Below are 26,059 nucleotides of genomic sequence, written 5' to 3'. Positions count from 1 at the left end.
TCAATGCTGATTGGTTCTTTTTGCCATTGTTAATGCTTTAGAAAACACTTCAATCTACTGCCTTACTTGCATTAGTATTCAAACGTTTGGGATTGGTAAAATGTTTATTTTGTTGTTGTTTGGAAAGAAGCCTATTATGCTCATCAAAAACAGGGTTTTAAAATGTAATTATATGCTGGGATAGCAAAGTCCATGTTCAGCATTGTTTCTTCAGTCTTTAGGGTCATGTGAGACATTTTGAATACTGTGGAGCACGGACCTAAAAAAAAGTTTTTCTTATAAGAAGGGAGACAAAAACAATGACATTTGTGTTTACAGTTTAGAAATTTCAAATGCAATCACTAAATTTTGAAAGTAACTTTCAAAAAAAAAAAAAAGTTTAACTCCAAAATCTCCCCCAAAAAATTACAAATCTATAAAAAAAGTGCCAAAATATGTTTTGTAAACAAAAAAACAAAAAACAAAACTAAATCTAAAATTTCTCAGATAAATATTAGTAAATATCTAAAGATCAATTAACTAATTAATTAATTTTCTTTTGGCTTAGTCTCTTATTTATCAGGGGTAGCCACAGAGGAATGAACCACCAACTATTCCGGCATAAATTACGCAGTAGATGCCCTTCCAGCCACAACCCAGTATTGGGAAACACCCATACACTCTCACATTCGCGCACACACACACACACACACACTATGGCAACCTTCTTGCTGTGAGGCAACAGTGCTAACCACTGAGTCACCTTGCTGCCCCATCTCCAGATTATCTTAATTTTTATCAAAGTTGACAACAGTTGCTTACATTTCCAAAGTAGTTTGGACAAAAGCTTTGACGTAAATAACAATCAATTCATCACTGTGGTGAACAACCACAAGATGTGCTCATTAATCAAAGGTTGTGACGTCATGAGGAATGGTACATGAAGTTGGAACACAAAGGATTATAGTGAAGTATTTTTGTAGTTAAAAGCTTAGGAAAAATTAGCAACTGTTCAACCTCTGTCAGGGCTTCAGATGGGTTTCCGTTTATCAATTCAGATAGGGTTGGCCAGATTGTCCCCCCCAAAAAAAACAAAAAAAAAAACTGTAAATTAGAAAGTTCTGGACAATGATATAATGATTAAGCATAATATAAAAAATCTTCACGTTCAAAGTAACATAATTTATTTGAAACACAAATCCATACCTATTTTCTGTCAATTCAATGGAATCAATGCATGAGTTAACATATAAATGTGTGTTTTTATATATAAATGGGTGAATATGTATAAATATATATGTATGTGTAAATATCTTTTAGTAAGCACACTAAAGATGTTTTGTAATATGTGAACATGATGTACATTGCATTATTATGTGCTTAGAATTTATTAGCTGTGTGATTACCTGACACTTACAGAATGAGAGCGATTGTCTGGTAATTTGTTTTATCAAACAGGTATGTTAATTGATATCTAATCCTAAATCCTAATTCTGTTCTGTAATGCTGTTCTGAATTATAACTATTAATATATTTTTATCTAAGGAAGATAATTATTTTATTATTATTAGTATTATTATTATTTTTACTAGTATTTCTATTTGCAATGTGTGATAGTATACATTTCTTGTTTATGTATGTTGTACAGTAAGTGTGAGTGTAAATTGAGAGCTTGTGCTCTTTCCAGCAATGTCTTTTGAGAGGAGAGGCTAAAAAGACTCTCAACTGTTGCAGAGTGATTGCCTGGTAATTTATTTTATCATACAGATCGACAGTGAATTGTCTGGAGGAGAGCAATTTAAAAATCACCTTGGCACGACCAGATCTAAGTGGGATTTCTTTCTTTAATAACAGCAACAACACAATGCAGACAGAGAAACAACCGCTACACATATTAAGACGTTTAGGAGCATTCATAAGACATGCTCATCACACACTGTATCATAGTGACAAGGCACATACAATTCCAGCCGATTACTCAGATATTCACCATTTTTGTAAGAAGCTAAATCACGATTAAACTAATAAATGCAATACAGGCTCAATGGAAAAATGTAATCACATTGGACAAATGTACTTAAGCATATGTTTGACTTCACTTTCTAGTTACAGAGCAGTTTGACACCAAGACCATTGTTCCCTTTCACACTAATGATATTTACAGGGGCATATTAGAAATGAATAGATGATTATTTTTATGCAATTCTTTGCACAACACTAAATAAATACCACAAGACACCTTTATGATGTCTAAGATTTATAATTGAATAGGTTTGGCTTGCCTGTCTATCTCCATGTGGACAACTATTCTGGTGTGTTCAGTTTGCTCAGTAGTTCACTTTGTACAGTGTCGTACAGGGATGCAGAACATTTGAATTTGGATTAAAAGCTATTTGAAATCAGTGTAAAATGATATGGCATACAGTGCACTTTTCTCTCATGTTTGAATTTTGAAAACACTATTAGTTGGGTTAAAGCAAGAGTTTACGTCAGTAGGCCTTCTTGTGAACATGTGCAAAGAAGACATATATCTGAAACGTACAATAAAACATACAATAATGCAGAGTTCAAACTGCTAGATTTTCAAAGTCATGTCACAGATGTTTTCACACTGCATGGCTATCTAGGGTACATACCTGTCAACCTTGCCGTTTTTCCTGGGATTCTCCTGTATTTTACAATTCTGATATCATTCCGTAAAGGTATTTTCTCGTATTTCTTCCGTATTTTTTATCTTTCTATGAAGGGTGGCAATAAACATCAAAGAGCCGATTCTCCCTATGCGCAACCCATACTGCCGAACCACCAGGGGATGCCCCTTTTTTTTAAATGTGAATCTGTTCTGTGCTTCTATTTAGGCATAAAAACACTTTGAAATAAATGTAAAAACGGCAGGATTTCCTCATTACAGGCTCCATTGCCCCTCCTACGCAATCCTCAAAACAGTCAGTATCCCCTATTTTCACATCCTAATGTTCACAGGTACAGTATGCTGGGGTTTTATTCCGTCTGTGCTGTGTTTACAATCTAGAATGGATCTGCGAAAGGTGGTTTCACATTGCATGACTTTAGAAAGAATCGCTGACACATAGTCTTGGTCCACAAACTACATCTCACAACCAAAAACGTGGCAAATGACATGGAAACAACACAAAGTCAAGTAGTAAATCTTTTGTTATTAACTAAATAATGAGAAAGAAGCCTTTTGTGGGGTAGGGAATATTTTGCTCACCTGGCTTTTGAACGGAATTAGCAATTTCTCCTCAACTTTTTTCTTTTTTGATCAAGCTGTGGTATTGCTCATATGACACGTCAAACAGACACGGCTGCTGCTGTCAAATTTCCACTAGTTTTTCCTTCACTTTTTAGGTCCAAATAAACTGAAAATAGGCTATATTAACTTCTCCCCAACCTCCCGCTAACCCATAAGTATCCATACTAGTGAATACAGCTCTCTCATTGGCTGTAAGTAGTCATCGATGTTATTTTTCATCAGAACATATTTCACAAGGCATGATTTTGAATTGCCGACAGGTCCAGATATTTAGCATGCCAAATATCTCATGGGTGTCGGTAACTCATCTGTGATTCTCTGTGATTGAATTGCTCATTGTTGACAGTGTGTGATTGTTACTCACGTGAATGAGCACTGATTTGCCTGTGATTTCAGACTAGGGGTGCAACAACGAATCGATTAAATTGATATAAATCAATTACTAAGAGTAAGTAAAGAAGTAAAGCAGCGGTGTTATAGTTACTTTGCATTGAAAGACTAAAGAGTTTTTATTCACTCTGATTTTTTGGATCATTTATTTTTCAATATGTCATGTATAGCTGCACTGTAAAAAATAATAATAATAATAATTCATCTCATTTCTAGTTCACATCTATAAAAATCTTAAATCAAGACTAGACAAGAAAAATGGCATGAGAAAATTTAGTGATGCTTAAAACTTTGGTTGGATTATATCTCAATAAGATTGTTTTTCTTACCCCATTGGCAAATATTTTTGCTTGTTTTAAGTAAACAATCACTTAATTTTGAGGTATTTTTTCAGAAAACAGGACATAATTTCTTATGCTATTTCATGTGTCTTGTATGTATCTTGATTTAAAAATTTTTTGTTTTAGATATTTTGATTGAAACATGACAAAACTACTTAGTTTTAAATTTTATTATTATTATTATTATTATTATTATTATTATTATTATTATTATTATTATTATTATTATAACAGCTCAGGGATGAGCTTTTTTGAATAAAAAGTTGGAAGTGAATGGTTTTCTTTGGTTTTTTATCCGATTCATCAATTAATTGAAAAAATAATCAACAGATTGATTATTAAAATAATCGTTAGTTGCAGCCCTATTTCAGACATTTGTCAGCAATTTCTCAAAACCTGTCGGCGAGTCAAAATCGGGGCTACAATCATGCAATTTTGATCTCGGCATAAGTGATCCCATCTGAAATGTGCTACGAAAACGTACCTGGAGCAATATATTTTATATTTCACAAAAATGTAGGCTAAGGCTTCTAATTTCTAATAAGCCTGGACTGGATTAACAATGACAATTTCTCATGTAAGAATTCTTTGATGTCTCGTCTATTTGAAAAAGACAATACAGAGTAACTTTGTTTCTGTCTCTGACCTGTAAGCCAATTCAATCCCACCGCAAAAAGAAATTCCTGCATGCTTGTGACCTCTCACATTTTCAGTGGGACGTAAATGTAAATTATCATGCAGCAATGTGTTAACAAGTATCTGCATATTGAATTTCTTTGCATACATTTTGTGTACAAGAGGCACGTTGAATGTGCAATCGCTCCCCTTCTGTTGCATAATACCAGCATTGTTTTCCAGTGCTCCATGGGCCTTTGCAAATGAAATCAAACCATTACCACTGATATGCCCACACATGCTTTTGCATATTCCTGTGGATCTATCATCCCAGACTCCATTTCTACATCTGTCCTTTCACTTTCACCCCTCAGGTTCAAAAATGGCTGTGTATGTGAGCGCAAACTGGCTTCACTTCCCCATCCGAATCAGACAGGAGACATTTTATCAGACATCAGTGGGTGAGAGACCCAAAAAGACAGTTTCTGCATTAAAGGGAAGGAAGAACTGCAAATTTAAGCCATTTTAAGAGTGACAAAGGCAAAGGCCATCTAAGGTCAGAGGAAAGAAGAAATGATCCCGGATATGCAATTTAATTACAGTTTCTTTTAATGTACTTGGTTTAAATACTGCAAAAAATTCTACAGTTATGTATAAAACAATTTAGAGCAGAGAGTAATTGTTCAATCAATTAAAGAATTGTACATTTATCAGACATATGCACAAGCTTAAGAAACAATTAAGTAAGAAATAAGCGAATGACATTGCATTAAGTTGCTTTTCTCTTTGTTTAGTAGAGTTATTCTATTGATTAACTAAAGAATGTTATGTTTGTTATTAAAAGGCTTAAGCAAGTTTTTTTCCATAAAGCTAATGGCCATGCTTGACTCTAATTTAAAGGAATGAAATATAATTTTTTGTTTATTTGCTGAGGATTACAGACTACATTTCAGACATAGTAATTTGTAAAGCAATTAAAATTTAAACGACTCTTCTGCAAATATGATAATCTCTGGGGGATGTTCACACCAAAAGCAAAATTAATATTTGTGTGAGTAAATTACATACAAAGGTAATGCCAATATGCAGATATAGGTACATTGTAGAAATACTACGAAGTTCACAAACCTGAATCACAATTTCTAGTAATTTAACTTATCTTGTAATAAAAAACATTCCATGAGCAAACTAGAGCTAGTGACACGATGATCTGCATTTGAGGTGAACCCTTCTTGAGGTCCACTCCAAATCTTCTCATTGGTTGAGACGATGTAACGAGCTCCATTGCAAGCCAGTACTGTTAGATTTCCCACCCCTCCTGTGACCCATTGAGCAATTCATGAATGAATGAATTAGAATTAATGCATGAATGCTATAATAATGTGTTCACTTCCCCAGCCAAAATTGAAATACATCTTCAATAATGTAATTAGTCAATAATTAATTACTTCTTTTAAAAGGTGCAGTAGGAGATCTGCCTTAATGCTTTAGCATAATATCTTTGAAACACTGCTGAGCAAAGCCACGCCTCCTGAAATCTTGAACGTGCACATTAAAGATGAAAGAGACGCACTAGATCATGTCATTCACCAGTTAGAAAACTTTATAGTACTTTATAATACTACAATTCCCAATGAAAAACCAGGTTATATCTAGCACGTTTTCAGTTGTGTAGTTAGCAAGCAAAACTTGTCATAATGCACAATATTTCATGCATGCAAGGCTCGCTGGTCTCACTTTCTCACAAGCTTTTTCCTAAAGTGACTACTGTATGCTTAGTGGTTGGCCGGCGGTGTGCAGGAATTACACTTATTACTAGGGATGTAACAATATTGTAAATACCGTCATACCGCAATAGCAATGTCTTTCAATATTACCGTGGTTGTGACTACAAAGGTCTTTTGGTGGCGAATGGAGCGAATGGGAGGTAGCGGAAACTACAATTTTCATCAGCCCAGGTGTGGCCATAATCCTTTGCGGTCTGTTGTCGCTACAGATCCAGTAATGCAGAAATGGAGGGTGCTGTTAGTAGCGGCAAAGAAAAAAAACTAAAAATGGTCGAACCTAAAGCGGGTTTTAAATCAGATGTGTGGAAGCATTTCAGTTTCTCTCTGAAAAGAAACAAGAAAGAAGAAAAGGTGACAGAAAAAAGGGTATGCAGGCACTGCCAGACTGTGCTGAAATACAAGTCGGGGAATACGACTAACATGATGGGGATTCTTTTAGTCAAGGGGACAGCAGAACACAGCACACTGCTCAGATTGATGGAGACATTGACTTGTACCACCAAGAGCCCTCTATCTCACTCATGGCTTGTCCTTTCGAGTGGTGTTTTTTTTACATGGTTTAATATTTTTTGTTATTAAAATTGAATAATTTAAGTTCCTGTTTGAAAGTTTACAAATAGATAATTTGTATGTCATTGATCTGTTCAGTGTTGAGGTAACCTGAACATTCTAGCACTTTTTTTGAGTCTCTTCAATAGTTTTGTTTTTCCTTTAAATGATTCAATAAATACCGTACTGTGCCATTCATACCAAGGTATTACTGTATCGTGAAATTTTGATACCGTTACATCCCTACTTATTACTAAACCATACTTGCATGCTATTTCAGACCGAATATTGAGAGTATGGTAAACAATATGGAGCATGTCACAGGTTGTCATTGCTCAAAAATGAACCAATGTGATATGAATATAAAACTTCACCTCAGTAAAGCAGGCTAGTCAGAATAGTGCAGTTTGCTTATGTTTTGTTGTTAAACTAAATAAAAATCTACATTATCAATGCTGTAAAAGGACTTATGAAACTGAAAATAGTCACATTAATCTATCGCCGGAGGATTTCAGTGGCTGACCAAAACTTCTGTGCATATAACCCATTCGTAAAACAACACAATCTATATAAGCTTTGCGTGACTAAAAGAGTTTTAAAACATTAACATTACCTCCAATACTCCAATATTGATTCAGGATTTTAAAAAGTTTTGATTCAGCACTTATTTTTACTACTTTCTTTTGTGTGCAGGTGAACAAATTTGTACAGTTCTAAATTTGTTTAAAGACAGTTTGGGCTACTTATCAGAATTATGGGAAATATCAGCCTGACAATATTTAATTGCACGAACTTTTTTTGTCTGATGCCTTACCTAAAATATAAAAATACATATACATTTATTTAGATCATTTACTTTTATCATTACTTTTGGAATGTAAAGACACTTTGTTTAATGTTTCTGATGACAATCACCTGCTGCACCTTTAAAAAAATGAGCCAAAACCGCATCTGAAATGATCTAAAAACATTTCTTGTATTAAATCAACAAGTGGAAAAGTAAAGACATGAAAGCAAGTAAGGGCGTATTCTCCCACGACAAAAACGCCCCCTCTTCAGCAAGAGCAGGCCCATAACCTCACTGCTATTTGGGAAACTATGGGTTTCTCCCTTCACATTTTTCAGAGACTGGTTAACAGATTTCGACGATATACTGTCATTCATCACACTGGCTTTGCGTTCGTGTCAGGATGTGAGTCAGCCAAATCAGAAATAAAGCATCAAGTACAGCGGTTCACCATGACAGACACACAAACACGCAGTCCCCCCCTCCCCCCTTCACCCCTTAACCCCCACCCCATCTTATACCTTGAACAGATTTCCTCTTGACTTATTTTGGAGCAAGTGAGTAAGAGAGACGCTCTTCACTTCCTCATTTCATCAGCAGGTGTTGAACTGGGCCTCATAAAAGGAGAAATGTTGGGAACACATTTAAAGAAGCACAGCAGAAGTGATACTCATTCTGCAGTATATTTAAATACAGATTATAAGAAGATCAACTTCCACCTAGGCCAATATTTAGTGTATCCACATCTGTTAAAGTGGTAAAAGACTTCCTGTCTGAAACTCACTGTAAGTCCAGATGCACAGATAACTTGGTATTTTTATTTTATACATTTTGTTGTTGTTGTTGTTGTTGTTGTTGTTGTTGCTGATGATGCAGTCAATTTATCCTGTATGTATTTTGCATGCATTTTGAATGTGTAGATGTAAAGAAATATGGCGCAAGTTCATCATGTTTCATTTGCGTCATGTCCCGAATAATGTAAAACTGCTGTGAAATCTGAGCTGACCGCTGAGACAGACACACAATGGCACAAACAGATTTTAAACCTCAGACAGTTTTCTATTAATTATCCATCTCACATTTGGAATTTTTTCTTTAGGTAAGTGTCTTATGCTCATGGAGGATGCATGTATTTAATAAAAAACATGACCCTTCAATAATTACTCTAATGAACTAATTTGGTGTTAAGAAACATTTCCTTTTACTATTAATGTTGTTAACAGTTTTCCTGCATGATATAGCGTTTCAGGCTATTTAATTATTAGAAGGTCAATAAAAGCATATATTTGAATTGGAAAACAGTTTGTAACATTATACATTTTTGAACAATTGAACACAAACTTGCTAAATTAATTGTTTGCTGAATTATTTATTTTAATCTAACCCCAAATCTCAGAACAGTGGTATATGTCAGTTTTCATTTAATATATTTCTTATATGTATTCTGTTTATAATACTAAACCTGATTGTGAATATTTTATTTAATAGAAAAAACATTTACGTTATTTGTTCAAGTTCACTGAGCAACAAAGAACAGTGAAATTGTGCGCTACTGCTACATGTTGTTCAGCTCTGTTTTGCGCTGCTGTCTTTCCCTGTGGGACCCTGCTTGAGTGATTTTAGCTATGCTAAAGAGCAGAGTAAAACCAAGACAGCGGAAGACCGATTTTAGAAAAAGCCACAAACCTCATCAGCCAATAAGCTGCAGCCCTGCTCCTTCAGCTAACAGTTCAGAGGAACTGCACCAAGCTGTTTTGTGTGAAAGTGAAACAGCAATGCTGATGTGGGGACTTACAAATTTTACAAACTTTTACAATGTAAACACCAGGATCAAAGCTTACATTTGACCTAATTAAGACTGTGTTGATGAGAATACTAAATATAGCCCTTTTGTCAGATTAAAAACAAGATAGGATGCATTGCATTAGAACAACAGAATGCTACTTCCTTAAAGGAACAGTTTAACCCAATAATGAAAATCATTTAAAGCACCCTCATGCTATTTCAAACATGCACTACTCACTTTTCTTTATTATTTAGCAAACTACAAAATGCCCTGGGAGAAACAGAACGGGTGCTAAGAGGCTCACAAATGGAAAAACATGCACTAACAAATGTTGTCCATAAAGCTCATGGGCAACAATGGATAATTTGGAAATAAATGTAATCTGATTCAGTTGATGTATCAGAATCCCACACAAATGATAGACATGTTTGCAGAGACACACTATATTAGAATGCTATACACAACCAAGGCTGAGGTAGGAGAACCATGGAGGAGAAGATGTTCAGCATCATAATGCCTTTGTATGGTTTCTGCTGTTTTAAAAGCTCCGACATTGGGCAATCTGTAGCTTACTGTGCTTAACAGAGGAACACGAGAGAAATATTTGGGGTACAAGAAGCTGCCAGTCTTCACTTTTGGTTAAACCCTTTCTTTAAGCCTCGCCGAAGTTTAACCATTTAGACCTCAATCAGTAAGACCACTTCCTGCTTGAACTTTTTTTAAATGATCTTATGAACATAGTGTTACTTGACATTCATTTTGCAGCCGAATGTAAATTACTAATAACTTATACATTTTCAGAAAGTAAACAAACAAAGACAAATATATTACCATATAAACATTAAAGATTTTTTAAATGTCTAATTTTATTCAGCACTATTCTACAGAAGTCCTTCTCATACATTTCTTTCTTGCTTTCTTGTAATCGTGACATATTAAAAAATGTGTTCTCATTATTATAACAATATCCTCAATATCATAAGTTGTTTTCTCGAGTTATCAACTTAGTCATTTCTGCTTATTATTTATATTCTATTACAAGAGGGTGTGCTAGATTAGAAGCAGTAAATGCAAAGTATACAGTGTTTCATAATGCATTAGCTTTTGCAGGGACTCACTTTTCAAAAGTGATTGTAAATAAAATTGCTACATAGATGCATTAAAAGCAAAAGCATGCTCTTCATCATTCTTTATAATCTATTTCATACATGCAACAAACTTATTTTGTCCCAGACAGAATCTCTGCTGTAAAATGGTATAAAACAGTAAGGTATTATTAATGTAAATAATGATCTATAATAGGGCGACGCAGTGGCGCAGTGGGTAGCACGTTCGCCTCACAGCAAGAAGGTCGCTGGGTCGCTGGTTCAAGTCTCGGCTCAGTTGCCGTTTCTGTGTGGAGATTGCATGTTCTCCCTGCATTCGCGGGTGCTCCGGTTTCCCCCACATGCAGTACAATTGAATTGGGTAAGCTAACTAACCTAGTGTATGAGTGTGTGTGTGAGTGAGTGTATGTGAATGTTTCCCAGAGATGGGTTGGGGCTGGAAGGGCACCCGCTGGGTAAAAACTTGCTGGATAAGTTGGTGGTTCATTCCGCTGTGGCGACCCCAGTTTCAATAAAGGGACTAAGCCGACAAGAAAATGAATGAATGAACGTAATCATGAACATGAGTGTTTGCAGTCATAGGGTATTATTATATTGCTCATGCTTAAGGCAGAGTTCAACAAAAAATGAACTTGCCCCCATTGGTTCCAAACCTTTTTGAGTTTTATGAACACAAAGGAAGATATTTTGAAGAAAGCTGACAACCTGCAACCATTCACTTACTATTGAAGTCAATGTTACAGGCTTCCAGCTTTCTTTAAATTACCATCTTTTGTGTTCAACAGAAGAAAGAAAGTCAACCAGGTTATAAAAGAAGGCTGAATTTTTACTTTTGAGTGAACTATCCTTTTAATGTGTTGCTTTTTTTACAAGATCACTTGGCAAGTGTTTTGCCAATTAAACACAATCATTAAGTTACACAGGGAAGATGTGTTAATTGCTAAAATTAGATCTTGTTAATTGCTAAAATTGCTGCATGTTGTAGCAGGCATGTTTTCTTGTTTTTCAATCTGCAATATAACAAGAATTGGACAACTATTATGCTAAACTTAAAATGGCAAATAAAACAGCTATGATAATAATAATAATAATAATAATAATAATAATAATAATAATAATAATAATAATAATAATAATGATAATAATAATAATAACAACGACAACAACAACATTGATAACAACAAGAACAACAATAATAATAATAACAATAATAATAATAATAATAATAATTATTATTATTATTATTATTATTATTATTATTATTATTATTATAGCTGTTTTATTAGCTATTTTAGCTGTAGCATATTAGTTGTAGTATTGTCAAATAAATAAATTAATTAATTAAACATAAAAAAAAAATAAAAATGAAAGTACACTGTAAACCCAAAAAGTTAAGGTAACTGAAATAATTTAAGGATACCGATTGCAATAAACAATTTAAGTTCAAAAACTAATCCTAATGAGTACTGTGAACTTACTTCATTTAAGTTGAATTAATGAGGTATTTAATTAACTCAAGTTCAAAACTTTTTTCAAATGAGTAGAATTAACTTTTAGTCAATTCTGAGGTAACTACACTCGTTTCATTTGATAAAGTTGCCTGTTGGGTTTTACAGTGTAGTGATAACAAGAAAACAGCTTTTGCTGAGATTACAAGAAATTAAACATCATGATCATGAGAAAAATTGTTGTTGTGTGAAGATCACAAGAAAATTTTGTTATCATAATAAAACAATAGAGAATCTAAATCTGAATTATAGTGGCAGCAAATTGGTATTGCTTATTAAATAAATGGTGTTTTTTAACTTTTCTACTGAACAAACAATTATACAAGTAACATTTCTCAGTATTGTTTTTTTTAAACTATAATAATAATAACAACAAATCAACTTTATAAGCTATGATCCTCATGGCAGGAGTCATGATGCTGAGAATTCAGTGTTGCATAACAGGAATAAATTATTAAACATTAAAAATTTCTTTTAAATTAAAATAAAGATTTACAATAGTCTTATTTTACTGTATTTTACTTAAAATAAATGACTGTTTTATTCATCCAGCATTACAAAATCCCAATTTTACTTTTAATTCATATTATTTTACAAGTTTTATATGACATTACTATTATTCTGTAGAAGTGATTCCTTTTGTAATGCATCTGATCTCATCAAACTGAGCTGAATAATGAGTGTTTTCAAACAAGTTTCCCTTAAAACATTTCTTCTGCTGCAACTGGGCAGACAAATCAGACAGTGTAACATAAGTCCTCTTTACTGTCAAAATATTAAGAAAGTAACAATCACAAATAAAAAACAAACTAATTAATAAACAAGCCTTCTTTATGAATATATTGGACAGGCAGAATGCAGCCCTAAATCACAGACCACATTTCAGATTAAACTTGATGACAGTTCTATGTAACCAAGATGTCCAAAAAATGCTACTCGCCCAGATCGATGACAGAAATCTGTGGTTGTTTCAAGTGAACCATAACAAATTCATTGTCCGCACATTCCAGCTGTAATGCAATTGCTCGGCACCGGATACGAGCTCCAGCAAACTAACAATTCCACCATTGTGAGAGATGATGCCATGCGCATGAACCTAAGAGCCAATCTGATGACATTTACCGTACAGAAACAGGAGCTTTCTACTCTCTCTCATCCAGGTGTGGTTGACATGGCATGCTTTTCATCTAGCGGTGGAAAATCAGACTCAAGAAAAAGTATCATTACTTGCCAAAAGATGTAGTGCAAGAGTTATAGTATCTAGTTCTAAATACTACTAAAAGTATGAGTAAATAGCCTTTCTAAAAGTAGTCAAGAGTAGTGAGTATAGTGAATATTACACTGTAAAAATGTTCCACCTTATACCCTAAATTAAAAATCTGTCAGTGCCCTTTTCTATCAAGGGTGTTTCTAAATGTAAGTTAAATTATTTGCCTTTCATAGACTACAATATGAAATCTGTGTACATCAAAGATCTAGCTGTGACGTTGCCAGTTGGCACCACAAAACCAAGCTCATGCAGTATAAAATACATGTGTTGAAAACGAAACATCCTGTAATGCATCCTTCATATTCTCATCAGTGACATGCAGTCACAAAAGTCTCCTGGCAGTTGCGTGTAATTATCTTATGTCTTCCTAGACACTTCTAAAGCTACAACACTGTACATGTTTGCTGCATTTTAAAAGGTGTATATTTTCTTTCTGTGCATATTTTGATTGGATGAAAATCATGGGTCGGATTATTCTACTTAGTAGGGATGACCGAATGCGAATGAATCATTCATTTTAACCGAATCTTTGAAAGTGAAATCGAACTGAATCATTTGAAATGGTTTGAGACTTCAGTAAGCACTTATCCACAAATTACTTTATAGCATGCCTGATACCCCCTCTGACTTAAAATAAGACTGTATTGCTAGAACAGTACACTGAGATCAGATTTGGAAACTGATGAAGCTGCAGCTTGAGTAAACCTAGGGCTGAAATGAGAGGATTTGGCGAAACAACAACAAGTTCATTTAATAACAGAAAATTGTAATGGAATTTAAATAATAAATCATGCTTCATTTGGGCAGCAAAACTTAACTGTAAGAAACTTTTCAGATCACGATGATGTTTTAACTGACTGAAATTATGATCGATGTTTACATATTTTTGATATGTCAATTCCTAACATGGGAGGATTGTCATTACATTATCACATTGTAGTGTAAAAGAACCGGTTTTTACTGGTTTATTGCAGTGAATTGTCTAATATTGTCTGAAATTTGTGGAGGAGCTCTAAACTTCCCATCACTACTACTTAGCTAATAACATTAGACAATAAAAATGAAACACATAAAGTCCTAACTGTAGATTTAAGGAAAACAGAGTAGTTAAAGTACATATAACATACATATACATACATATAATTTTTTAAGTAAAGTTTAATTTTAAAGTAATTTCGAGAGGAGCGTGTGCTCAGTAATGACCCAGCTGGTCCACATTAGCTGATCATGATCCTCCAATCAAAGGATCCCAAGTCACTATATATATTCTCATTTCCTTTCTATCTTCGTCTAGAAGAAACCCCCCTCCTCCCCTCTTCCACATTTATCCAGAATGGGCGGTGGCCCAGTGACTAGCACTGTTGCCTCACAGCAAGAATACCAAAGGCGTTGGGTCCTTCCATCTGGTATTTCTGTGCAAAGTTTGCATGTTCTCCCTGTGTCCGCGTGGGTTTCCTCCCACCATTCAAAATGTGTTCTATATTATAGATCAAATAAGCCTAAATCTTTTTTCTAATGTCTTACTCTTAGGAAGTTCGCCTTGGTCTCAGCAGCGGGGGAGTTTGAGATCAACCTGAGCTTTGGATTAGATCATCAAAATAGAGCCCGTACAGTTGAAGTCAGAATTTAAATCAGAATTCAATTTAATTGTTCTTTACTGTAAGTTGGTTAGATGCATTACCTCTTTGATTGCTAGACATATATATGCAGCCTGGAAGAAATATCCCTTTTTAAACACTAATTTGATAAATACTTAAGTCTAATTGATTACAATAAATCTCAATTTACAATGTTTAAAATCTCAGTTTTAATAACTATGATTTACTTATCAACTCTACAACACATAGATGCACATTAAAAATATGTACATAACATTTCTAATAAAACATGTTAAAGACACCACTAGAATCCATTTAATATTTGCTGTTTCATGTGTTTCTACTTTTGCATCTATTTTTTACACCCATATTTTAACAATATTTAACAAGTTCTGTGCTATTTTCTCTTTTTGCTCTATAATTTCTTGCTCTACTGTTTTTTAAACTGTCTCCTTTGTTTCAAACTGTAATTGGCTATTTTTTACATTAGAAAAAAACTAAAACACCATAGAATATTCTGATATGTTCATTCTTGCTAATCATTTTATTTTAGACATACAGTTGAAGTCAGAATTTAGGTCATAATTCAATTGAAGTGTTTTTTTTTAAATTTTACACTTTTTATTACATTTTTCCTAACTGCTTTTTGACAAAGAGATTTTATTAAACACATTTTTAAACATATAATTTTGATAACTAATTTCTAATAAATAGTTTATTTTTGTTAGCATGATTATGTTCTGTTTTTTATGCTAGATACTAGTATTCATCTTAAAGTGCAATTTATAGGCTTATAACTCAGTTATTAATTAGGAAAGTTATTATAGCATTGGACAGTTTTTTCTGTAGTTAATTAAAAAACAATTTCTTAAAGGGGTTAATAATACTTTTTTTTTCAAATGTAAAAACAGTTTTCATTGCAGGTAAATATAAAAAAGACTTCATAATTTAGGAAATAATGTGAAGATTGGCTTGCACTGTTTAACAGCACTTAGGAAACATTTGAAAAATATTTTTTAATCACATGAATATTAATAATTCTGACTTCAAATCTATATTGAACCAAAATGTTTAATCTAATTATATTTCAATAATTTAAACACCTGGTGAAATGCTTTCTTGTTCAACCAGTAAAAACATAGACACAGAAATGCCTTTTAATCTCTTCATGAAATATGATTTTTCAAAGCTTTAGAATTTACAAGTCATATACAGTTTTATTAGCAAGACATTAAAAACATTGCTATTATATGCCACAGATTGAACGTATAATATAAAACATTCATATCACATTCAGAACATAATCAAACTACGTTGTCATCATTTACTTTCTAATTCTAATATAATTATGTTTTGATTGTAAATTGGATTTGATTAGGTATTATACAGTACTTACATTATTTATTTTAAAGGTTTTATATATATATCCTCTTGTCTTTTTAAGAAACTTTATAATTAAACTGAAGTCACAGAAAAACTGTGGACACAGACATTGGATTTCTTGATAGGGAACTAAAGACTGCATTTTAGTTTCAGTTCCTCAAAAAAATGGCAAATCAAAAGGAGTGGTCTCCAGAAAGTGCTTACTGAACTCAAATAACAATAATGTGTCCTTCATGCACAATTTGTGAACTTATAGATCAGATGTTTCCAATATCTGAGGAAACCAGATTTAGGACATTGCAGTTCCTTATAGGATTATTTACTGTAAGACTGTGGCATATTAACTCTTTCATTGCTGGACATGCTGCATATATATATATATATATATATATATATATATATATATATATATATATATATATATATATATATATATATATATATATATATATATATATATATATATATAAGGGTTGTAACGGTATGAATTTTGTTACGGTATGATAATCATCTAAAACAATACCACAGTTTGACGGTTTCGCGGTATACGGTATGTTACAAATGTTACAAAATAATAGAACAGTGAAGCAAATTTTACTTTTTCCAAATAATATATTTTCAGTTACTATACACAACACCACTTACAATGAACAAATAAAAAAAATAAGAAAATAATAAATAATGTGTCAAAGTCCAAATAAAGTCCAAATAAACATGGTGCAAATCCTCAGTAAAAAAATAGATATAAATATTTACTATACTATAAATAGTTACATAACGAAACTAGATTCAGTATGGAACATCCTTAGGTTTTATGTGCCAGCATAGATATGGTTGTCTGTGGATATGGATTTGGATATGGTTGTCTGCAATGCAGACAAACAGCTGCACCTTCATTTGCGTCTTTTGAAAACAGCAAGAGCAGCAGTTCGTCTTTGCTGTGTCACTGTTTTGTCATGTTTCTGTGCTGCTGTGCATGCAAAAGTACTTAGTATGAGAATTATTTCATGCAAAACTTTTTTTTTTTGCGTTTTATTTATTTATCTCTCATTCCGTGTTGTTCAAAAAGCTCAGTGTTGGTCCACAAACAAAAGCGAAACCTATGCTTATTGGTTGTGATATAGCGAGTTTGAACCAATCTGGGCATGGAGGAGGGACAATGCATCAATGTATCATGTCTGGTTTGTCCGGAGACACAGTGACGAGCGTTTCTTTGTCAAATCAGTGTTGTCAAATTTTGATGACGTAACCGCACTGATTCTGGAGCCTCTGAAAGTCTACGAATGTTATGTGTACATCACTGGAGAGCTGAGATTCTCTTCTTTACGCCAATCTTTGCATTGTATGAATCGGATCAGCGGATCAAAAGTTATTAAACATTTAAGAGCAATACTTATTTTTAGCCGCGGGTGGCTGTCTCAGTCTTTAAGGGTTAATACCGTTGATATGCAATTGTTCATGGTATGATAATCGTGCACATTCAAATCGTGGTAGACCATCATACGGGTATATTGTTACAACCCTAATATATATATATATATATATATATATATATATATATATATATATATATATATATATATATATATATATATATATATATATATATATATATATATATGCAGCATGGAAGAAATATCCCATTTTAAACACTACAAAAACACTGATAAATAATTTCAAATGATTACAATAAATCTCAATTTACAATGTTTAAAATCTCGGCTTTAATAATTTTGATTTACTTATAAACTCTATAACACATGTAAATGTGCATTAAAAAATACATGAAATTTCTAATAAAACATATTAACGACACCACATGTTTTAGAGTTTGTTAGGAGTGTTTCTACCTTTGCATTAAAATTTTTACATCTATATTTTAACAATAATTAACAAGTTTAGTGCCATTTTCTCTTTTTGTCTTATAATTTCCCATACTATTTTTAAAACTGTCTCACTGATTTCAAAGTTTAATTAGTATTTTTTTTTACATTTAAAAAACCAAAATACCATTCTGATATGTTCATTCTTGCAAATAAATTTTTTTTTAATAATCATTACCCACTAATAAGTGCAATCGTAAGACACTTCATTTGTGTGCATTATCAACCAGAGTACAGTATATCATATGAATATATTCATGCTATGTTATCATATCTATGATTAGGCATGGGCCGGTATAAGATTCTGATGGTATGATAACCTCGGTTTCACAATATCACGGTATTGCAATTACTGCTCTAAAATATATTATTTTTAAAAATCTGGGTAAAAAAATTTACTTTTTCCCCTTTCAACATGGTATATATTTTTTAACATTTAAAATATTTTGAAACAATAAATATCAGCAAATATTAAATGACTTCTGCTGTCTTGATTACTTTAAAACAGATTTATTTCAACTTGAAAAGGCAGTTTTGGATATCTTTATTATCTTTGGACATACTGTAAAGTAAGCCACTGCACTGTTCAGCTCTACATGCGGGATGTTGGTTTATATTTGTTTTTCAGATGTTTCCTGAATCATAGACTGGAAAAAAATGTCTTAAAAAAACACATTAAAAAATCCTATAAAACTTACAAATGCCATAGGAACGGTTTAACAGAAAATGTTAACGGTTTTAAAACCTTGACTTTTCAAAACTGCGGTAAACCTTAAAACCGGTTATCAACCCATGCCTATCTATGATTAAAACATGTTATGAAATAATTATAGCCTGAATTATTGATCACATTTAAACTTGATTTACAAATACATTCACTCATAAATATGTAAAAAACAAAACCAACAACAATTGTAATTATTAATAAGGAATTACTGTTTGCTGTTCTGCAATGATGCAAATTCACATGAAGCATTTACATCCTTCTCTGCACAAACTACTGGGAGTGGAGGTTAAGAGCTACTGTATATGAAGTTTTAGGAAAACATCACAGAACTTGCAAAGCCCAAGGCAAGGAAATCAACAAGCCAAGGCATCAAACTAATTTTATTGTTAAAGAGCAAGCTATCAGCTTTCAAAGCTTTACAGGAACTTATCATAAGTCCAAGTCATTATCTAAGTAATCCCATGCCATGACATGAGGTTTAGTTTGTTAGGCAAATATGAGGTCAGATCTGCACATCTGTTAAACATGCATAATGAAACCTTTTCTGTCTCATTTATGAATGGTCACATGATACCTTCACATCATGAATTTCATAAGAAGGAACGCCATAGTCAGTAATAAGGGAGTGCCTTATTATGCTAACAGTCTGAGCTGATTTGAGCTGGGATAGCTTTCAAACTACTGGGCAGTGCCTGATGGCTTCAGGCACTAACAGACCGGTCTGATTCAGCTGAACAACCGGTCAAACCTTTAGTCCTATTAGGGAATGGATTAATGAGGCCATGGGATTACCAGGATGTTAGAAAAAGTGTAACAAATGAAGTCAAATGGAATGTTATGCTGCAAGTTTTGGAGTCATAAATCAAAAGCTGTGTTGTTTTATACTAGTACTTAAAGGATTAATTCACAACAAAAAGGAATATTTCTATTGGTACTCACACTCATGTTAGTCCAATCTCATAAGACCTTTCGCAACACAAGTTCAGATATTTTAGATGAAATCAGAGAGCTCTCTCGTCCACCAGAGACTTAAATGGTCCTGACCTCATTCAAAGCTCAGAACGGAACCAAATATACTGCACATTCCATGTGATTTCAGAAGTTCAACTGTAAACATATGAAGCTCCATGAACCCTTTTATGCACAAGAAATGTAAATATGACTTTGGTCATCTATATCTTCTCAAGTATTTTGATTTTGAATTAAGTAAGTTTGAATATTTAAAGATGTGTGGTGTTTTTTTAACATGCTTTAACATGTTTTCAACTTGCTATATATGAACTTCAGCTCCAGAGCTGCTCAGAAAGTCACCTTATTAAGCATTTCTCCATTTTACATTATAAAATAATAATGATAATCATAATAATTTAGAAGAAAGAGAAATGTACAGAAATGGTCCAGACTAGTTCAAATCTTAGAAAGGAATCAAATATTTTGTCAGAACATTCTATGTGACTTCAGTGGTTCAACTGTAATCATATGAAGCTTCATGAACACTTTTGTGCACAAAAAAATAAATTAAATATGACTCTGGTCATCTGTATCTTCTTAAATATTCAAAATTTGTATAAAATAAGTTCAAATTTTTAAGGATGTGTGAATGTTTTCAATTTACTATGTATGGACATGAACTTCAGCTCCAGAGCTCCTCAGAAAGTCACTTTATTGAGCATTTTTCCATTTTATGTAAGAAAAAAGTATTGTCATATCATGTACTCACAGAAATTCAAGTGTGTTGAAGACTACCCATTAAAAAAAAACTAAATATTGATGTTTTGTCATTTTTATTTTTTATTATTATTATTATTATTATTATTATTATTATTATTATTATTATTATTATTAACTGCTATATTATTATAATTACTGTTAGAATCACTTTATTTTAAAGAAATAATTACACAAATGTTCTTTCACATTTTAATTTGAACAAGAATAAAACAAAAAATTGGGAAAGTTATTATGAGCTTTTAAAAAATTATATCATTATTTACAAATAAATGTGTCTGCTAAACTGAATACATTTCACAGTGTTAAGTAAGTAATGTTTTAATACTAACATATTTCAACAAATTAAGAAAAAATGAGCCCATACATTTTTTTTAAATGGGGAAATATAATATAACAAAATATGTTTGTATATTTATTAGTTGGGTTTTAAAGTAATTGCTGCCTCCTTAAATATATTCAGTAATCAAACTTTCATTTGTTTATAAGTTAGGATTGTAAACAGACACCTGAGATTCTTTAATGTTTAATCAAACCAATGTCAACAATATTTGCTTGTGTTATGCTATTACTTGCACTTTGTATGGTACAAGATGTTCAGATTAAATTAGTATTGATAAATCAAACATCTGCAAATTTTAAAGTATGAAAGCACTTTGGAGTAGCTAGTGGTGAAATCTATGGTAACAGCAATTTTTTAGCAAGTTATTAATTACATTATTTGCATTAGTGATTGTGAAATAATGGACATTGTGTTATAAATATTCAGTTCTTGTTTTAATCTACAGGAGAGCCAAGAGAGCTTGATGATGCAATTACAAAAAACACCAGCAAATTAAGAAAACATTTCCATTGGTTTGACAGCATATGTGTTGAAAATCCTCACAAACAAATTAAGATTAAGGGCTGCATTTTCTCTCAACACACGGAACACAATGGAAATGTTTCAAGGGGACCCTAAAATGTGATAGACCTGGCAATTTAGTTTATGGCTATTTAGGATAATAATATAAAAAAGAGAAGGAAATTGTGTAATCAGGATGTTAAAATAAACCAAAAAAAATTCAAAGATTGCATACAACTTCACTTAGCATGAGTCCATCATGATTTTGGAACCCCTTGAAACATTTCCGTTCTGTTCTATTTGCATGAGAAAATGCAGCATCTTTTCTTAATTTATAAGCATTGTGAGAATTTGCAACACATATTCTGTCAAAATGACTAAGATCTTTTCTTAATTTGCTGGTGTTTTTGTAATTGCATGTGTTTTCTTAGGAATTCAATGGCAACAGTAAAACTTTACAGTAAGTTTACATTAGTGAACGTTAGTTAATAAATAATCCATTTATTACAGTATTTACAGTTTGTTCATCTTTGTTAAGATTAGTTGATGAAAATAAAGGCACTCATTGTTAGTCATTCACAGTGCATTAATTAATGTTAACAGGCACAACCTTTGGATTTTAACGATGCATATAGTCAATACAGAATTATGATTAATAAATTTATGCTGCACAAGTATTGGTCTTAATCCATGTTAGTAAATTCATTAACCTCCAATAACTAACGCAAATTTTATTGCAAAGTGTGACCAAAGCAACAAGCTGAGATTCAAAGAGAAAGATTGAGTTGGACAGTGTGTGCCAAATAAACTGCAGAACAATCTACACCTCTCATTGTCCCTGGATTAATGGTGTCAGATTAATGCAGCAGTGCATGATCCTTTCAATGATCGACTTTTCAGTGAGAGTGCACAGCATGCATAATAAAATGAGCGATGGAAACTAGCATCAGATATTTAGTGCTGCTCATGATAAACTATGATTTAACTTTTTATATCCTATATTTGCTTTTTACAACTGTAAACAGGGATGTTCACTAATAAATGAAGACAACTATGAAGTTATTAAATAAGACGACAACCATAATATACATACAGTAGCATATCTTCAGTTTAACAACAAGAGAAACGCGCATAAAAAATGACTTTACAAACAATTCAAAATCATGGCATAAGCATATAAAGAGTTCACCATGTCCAAAACAACACAATTTTGACTTCTCTGAGTATTATACGTATGATACTACACTTGACACGGATCGGTTTCCTATGCATGTCTGACTCTGACGTGCGTCGAAAAGTTTGTTATCACGGCTCAACTTTTTATTCGACCATTTACAAATCATTTTCCTCTTTAGCAAGAAAGAAAAGTTGTTTACCTGTGAAAGATCGCTTCCCAGGGTTTAATTCGACCGGTCCATTATAGTACTTGAAGGCGCCTGTGCTTCAAACAGCTGAACTGTCGCAACAACTCACAAGACTGGCAGGATCATTTCACCTGAGCCTCATAGTAGCAAACTGTCAGTCAAAGCGCTGTGGGCGGAGCTAACATGCTGTAACGCTCGAGCGTCACTGATAGTGAGAGTCCCACAGCAAAGCAAACTCATGAAACTTTATGGCACTTTGTTCTTATTGACCTGTTGTCTCACTGACATGGCAGGTGAATATAGTGTAAAATTCGTTATCACTTTCCCATACTTACACATTTGATTGATTTTATAAAGGATAACAAATGTAGTCTACAAGTTTTTAAATATGCAAAGGAAGCCTTGTTTAATTAAATATGAGCTAATTTGCATGTAATTGTAGAACATAAAATCTGAACATTGATTCAACTCAGGCTCAGAATTCTTGGTCCTTCCTCTTTATTTATTTATTTATTTTTATTTTTGTTTTTATTTTTTTATCATTCATTTATTCATTCATTTTCTTGTCGGCTTTATTCCTTTATTAATCTGGGGTCGTCACAGCGGAATAAACCACCAACTTATCCAGCATATGTTTTACACAGCGGATGCCCTTCCAGCCGCAACCCATCTCTGGGAAACGTCCACACACACATTCATACACTATGGACAATTTAGCTTACCCAATTCACCTGTACTGCATGTCTTTGGACTGTGGGGGAAACCGGAGCACCCAGAGGAAACCCACGCGAATGCAAGGAGAACATATGAAACTTGTTTGTTTGTTTGTTTCCTTGTTTGTTTGTTTGCTTGCTTGTTTACTTATTTATTTGTTTATTTATTGTTTGTTTGTTTGTTTGTTTGCTTGTTTTTTTGTTTGTTTGTTTGTTTGCTTGCTTGTTTATTTGCTTGTTTGTTTATTTATTTATTTATTTATTTATTTGTTTGTTTGCTTGCTTGCTTGCTTGTTTGTTTGTTTGCTTGCTTGCTTGTTTATTTATTTCTCGAATTAATTTATTTATTTGACAGTTCAGTGTTTTATAAAAGGGATTTGAGAAATCTATATCCCTATATCACTCTATATACAACTGTAGACTTTGATCTTTGTAAACACAGCTGATGTGGATATTTATGGCTTCATTATGGCAAAAAACAGCATTTAAAAATAGTGATTGTAATTGTGCAAAGTGCAAGTAAAGAAACACTTAAAAGTGTAATTGGATTTATATTTAAATTACAATGAAAAAAAAGTCAATGAAAAGTCAAAGATACAAAGTTTCAAAACTCAAAAAGGTACAAACTCAAAAGGGCATCAAAATTATTTTCTTTCACTGTCTTGCTGGAAAAATATAAAAAATGTCATTACTCGGTGTATCTAATAATACTGCTGAATTCACTTACAATGTAAAAATGTATGTTATATGTTAATTGTCTAACCACATTTCCAGTTAAACACTGTAGTTTTCTAGTTTGCCTTTTCTCGGTTTTTATTTTCCCATCATTGTCTAAGTGTTGTCATCTTTTGCCTTTGCCACAGCATGCTATTTGTACCGACTGAATAGCCTAATTTGCTTGTCTATAACTCAAACCCAAATGTGGATCTTAATTATTCTAACAATTATCTTAATGAGTCACTGACACAGTTTTGAAAGCCTCCTATCAGAGTTTCATCTTAAATCACTAATAACACAAAAGCTGTAAAAAGATCTTTCTTTTCCAAAGCTATCAGATCCGAAAAGCGAACAAAGTGTCATGAATAAAATATGGCTCAAGTGTCATGAAAATATTGTAGACATAAAGTTGTATATAAATGAGGAATATATACTGCGTTTTGAAGTTTTTATATATGTGCTCATCTGTTATTTAGAGGAACTGTTGCTCACTCACTTTAGATGGTTTCATCATGAAGTCTTTGGTACAGAACATGCAAATGCATACCTCAAAATATTTGTTTATGGAAATAGTTAAACAAATGTTGCAACGTGCTGCCTTGGGGACAGTTTTTGTTCTTTTTTTAAACCACTAAAATTAGGGGAACTAAAATAAATCTATTTTAACATGGCTTAAATTTAACTTGACTCAGCGTTTGCATGACATAAAATAAAAAGTTTATTTTTAACTGCATTGTTTACATACAGTTGGGTTTATATTACATTTGTCAAAATGGATGAATGAATGAGTGAATGCATGCATTAAACTCATAGATAGATCTCAATCATTAAAATGCAACATTGCCTAATGTGTTAATTACAAAGAGCATATAAATGTATTCTATAAATAACCATTAAATAAAATATATGTTTATTCATATATTCAGGTGGGATTCATATTAAACTATGCAACTATTTGTATAAATAAATGAATGAACGAACGAATGAATGAATGAATGAATGAATGAATGAATGAATGAATGAATGAATGAATTATTTTAGATATGAAATCTTAATCATTAAAATGCAACATTGCCTAGGGTGTACACTTTGTTAATTATAATGAGCATATAAATATATCCTTATTTAAATATATGCACAACGACAAATAAATAAATAAATGTTTATTCATACTGTTCTTGGTCAGGTAGGATTCATGTTGAAATAGGAAACTATTTGCATGAATGAATGAATGAATGAATGAATGAATCAATCAATCAATCAATCAATCAATCAATGATAGCATTGAATTCATCTAAGAGATCTCAATCATTGAAATGCAACATTGCCTAATGTGTACACTTTGCTAATTATAATGAGCATAGAAATACATGCACAATGAACATTAAATATACGTTTACTTATACTGTTCTTTGTCAGCTAGGCATTATTTTAAAGGAGGGTGTTATTTGCATGAATGAAAGAATGAATGAATGAATGAATGCATGTATGTATGTATGAATGAATGAATGAATGAATGAATGAATGAATGAATGAATGAATGAATGAATGAGAGCATTGAATTCATATAAGAGAAGGGTGTCCAAACTCGGTCCTCGAGGGCTGGTGTGTCCTGCATATTTTAGTTTTAAACCCTATTAAACACACCTGAACCAGCTAATCAAGCTCTTTCTAGGTATACTAGAAACTCACAGGTACACAGCAAATTCA

The 26,059-nt window shown here is 32.5% G+C and overlaps 1 protein-coding gene across 4 annotated transcripts in view; it reads right to left on the bottom strand.

The window, feature by feature from the left end:
• Nucleotides 1–23,034, bottom strand: part of card11 (caspase recruitment domain family, member 11) — a 76,844-nt gene extending 53,810 nt beyond the window's left edge. For all 4 annotated transcript variants that reach the window (XM_087244980.1, XM_087244981.1, XM_087244982.1 and 1 more), the window contains exon 1: nt 22,932–23,034. The gene's annotated coding sequence lies outside the window, so the exon portion shown is untranslated. The remainder of the gene's footprint in view (nt 1–22,931) is intronic.
• Nucleotides 23,035–26,059: the final 3,025 nt, after the last annotated feature.

This window comes from Danio rerio, chromosome 3 (genome assembly GCF_052040795.2).
Source record: "Danio rerio strain M-AB ecotype USA chromosome 3, GRCz13ab, whole genome shotgun sequence".
In the NCBI taxonomy this organism is placed as follows: Eukaryota; Metazoa; Chordata; class Actinopteri; order Cypriniformes; family Danionidae; genus Danio; species Danio rerio.
Note: the sequence above shows the minus strand (reverse complement) of the source record. Positions and strands in the feature narration are given on the sequence as shown.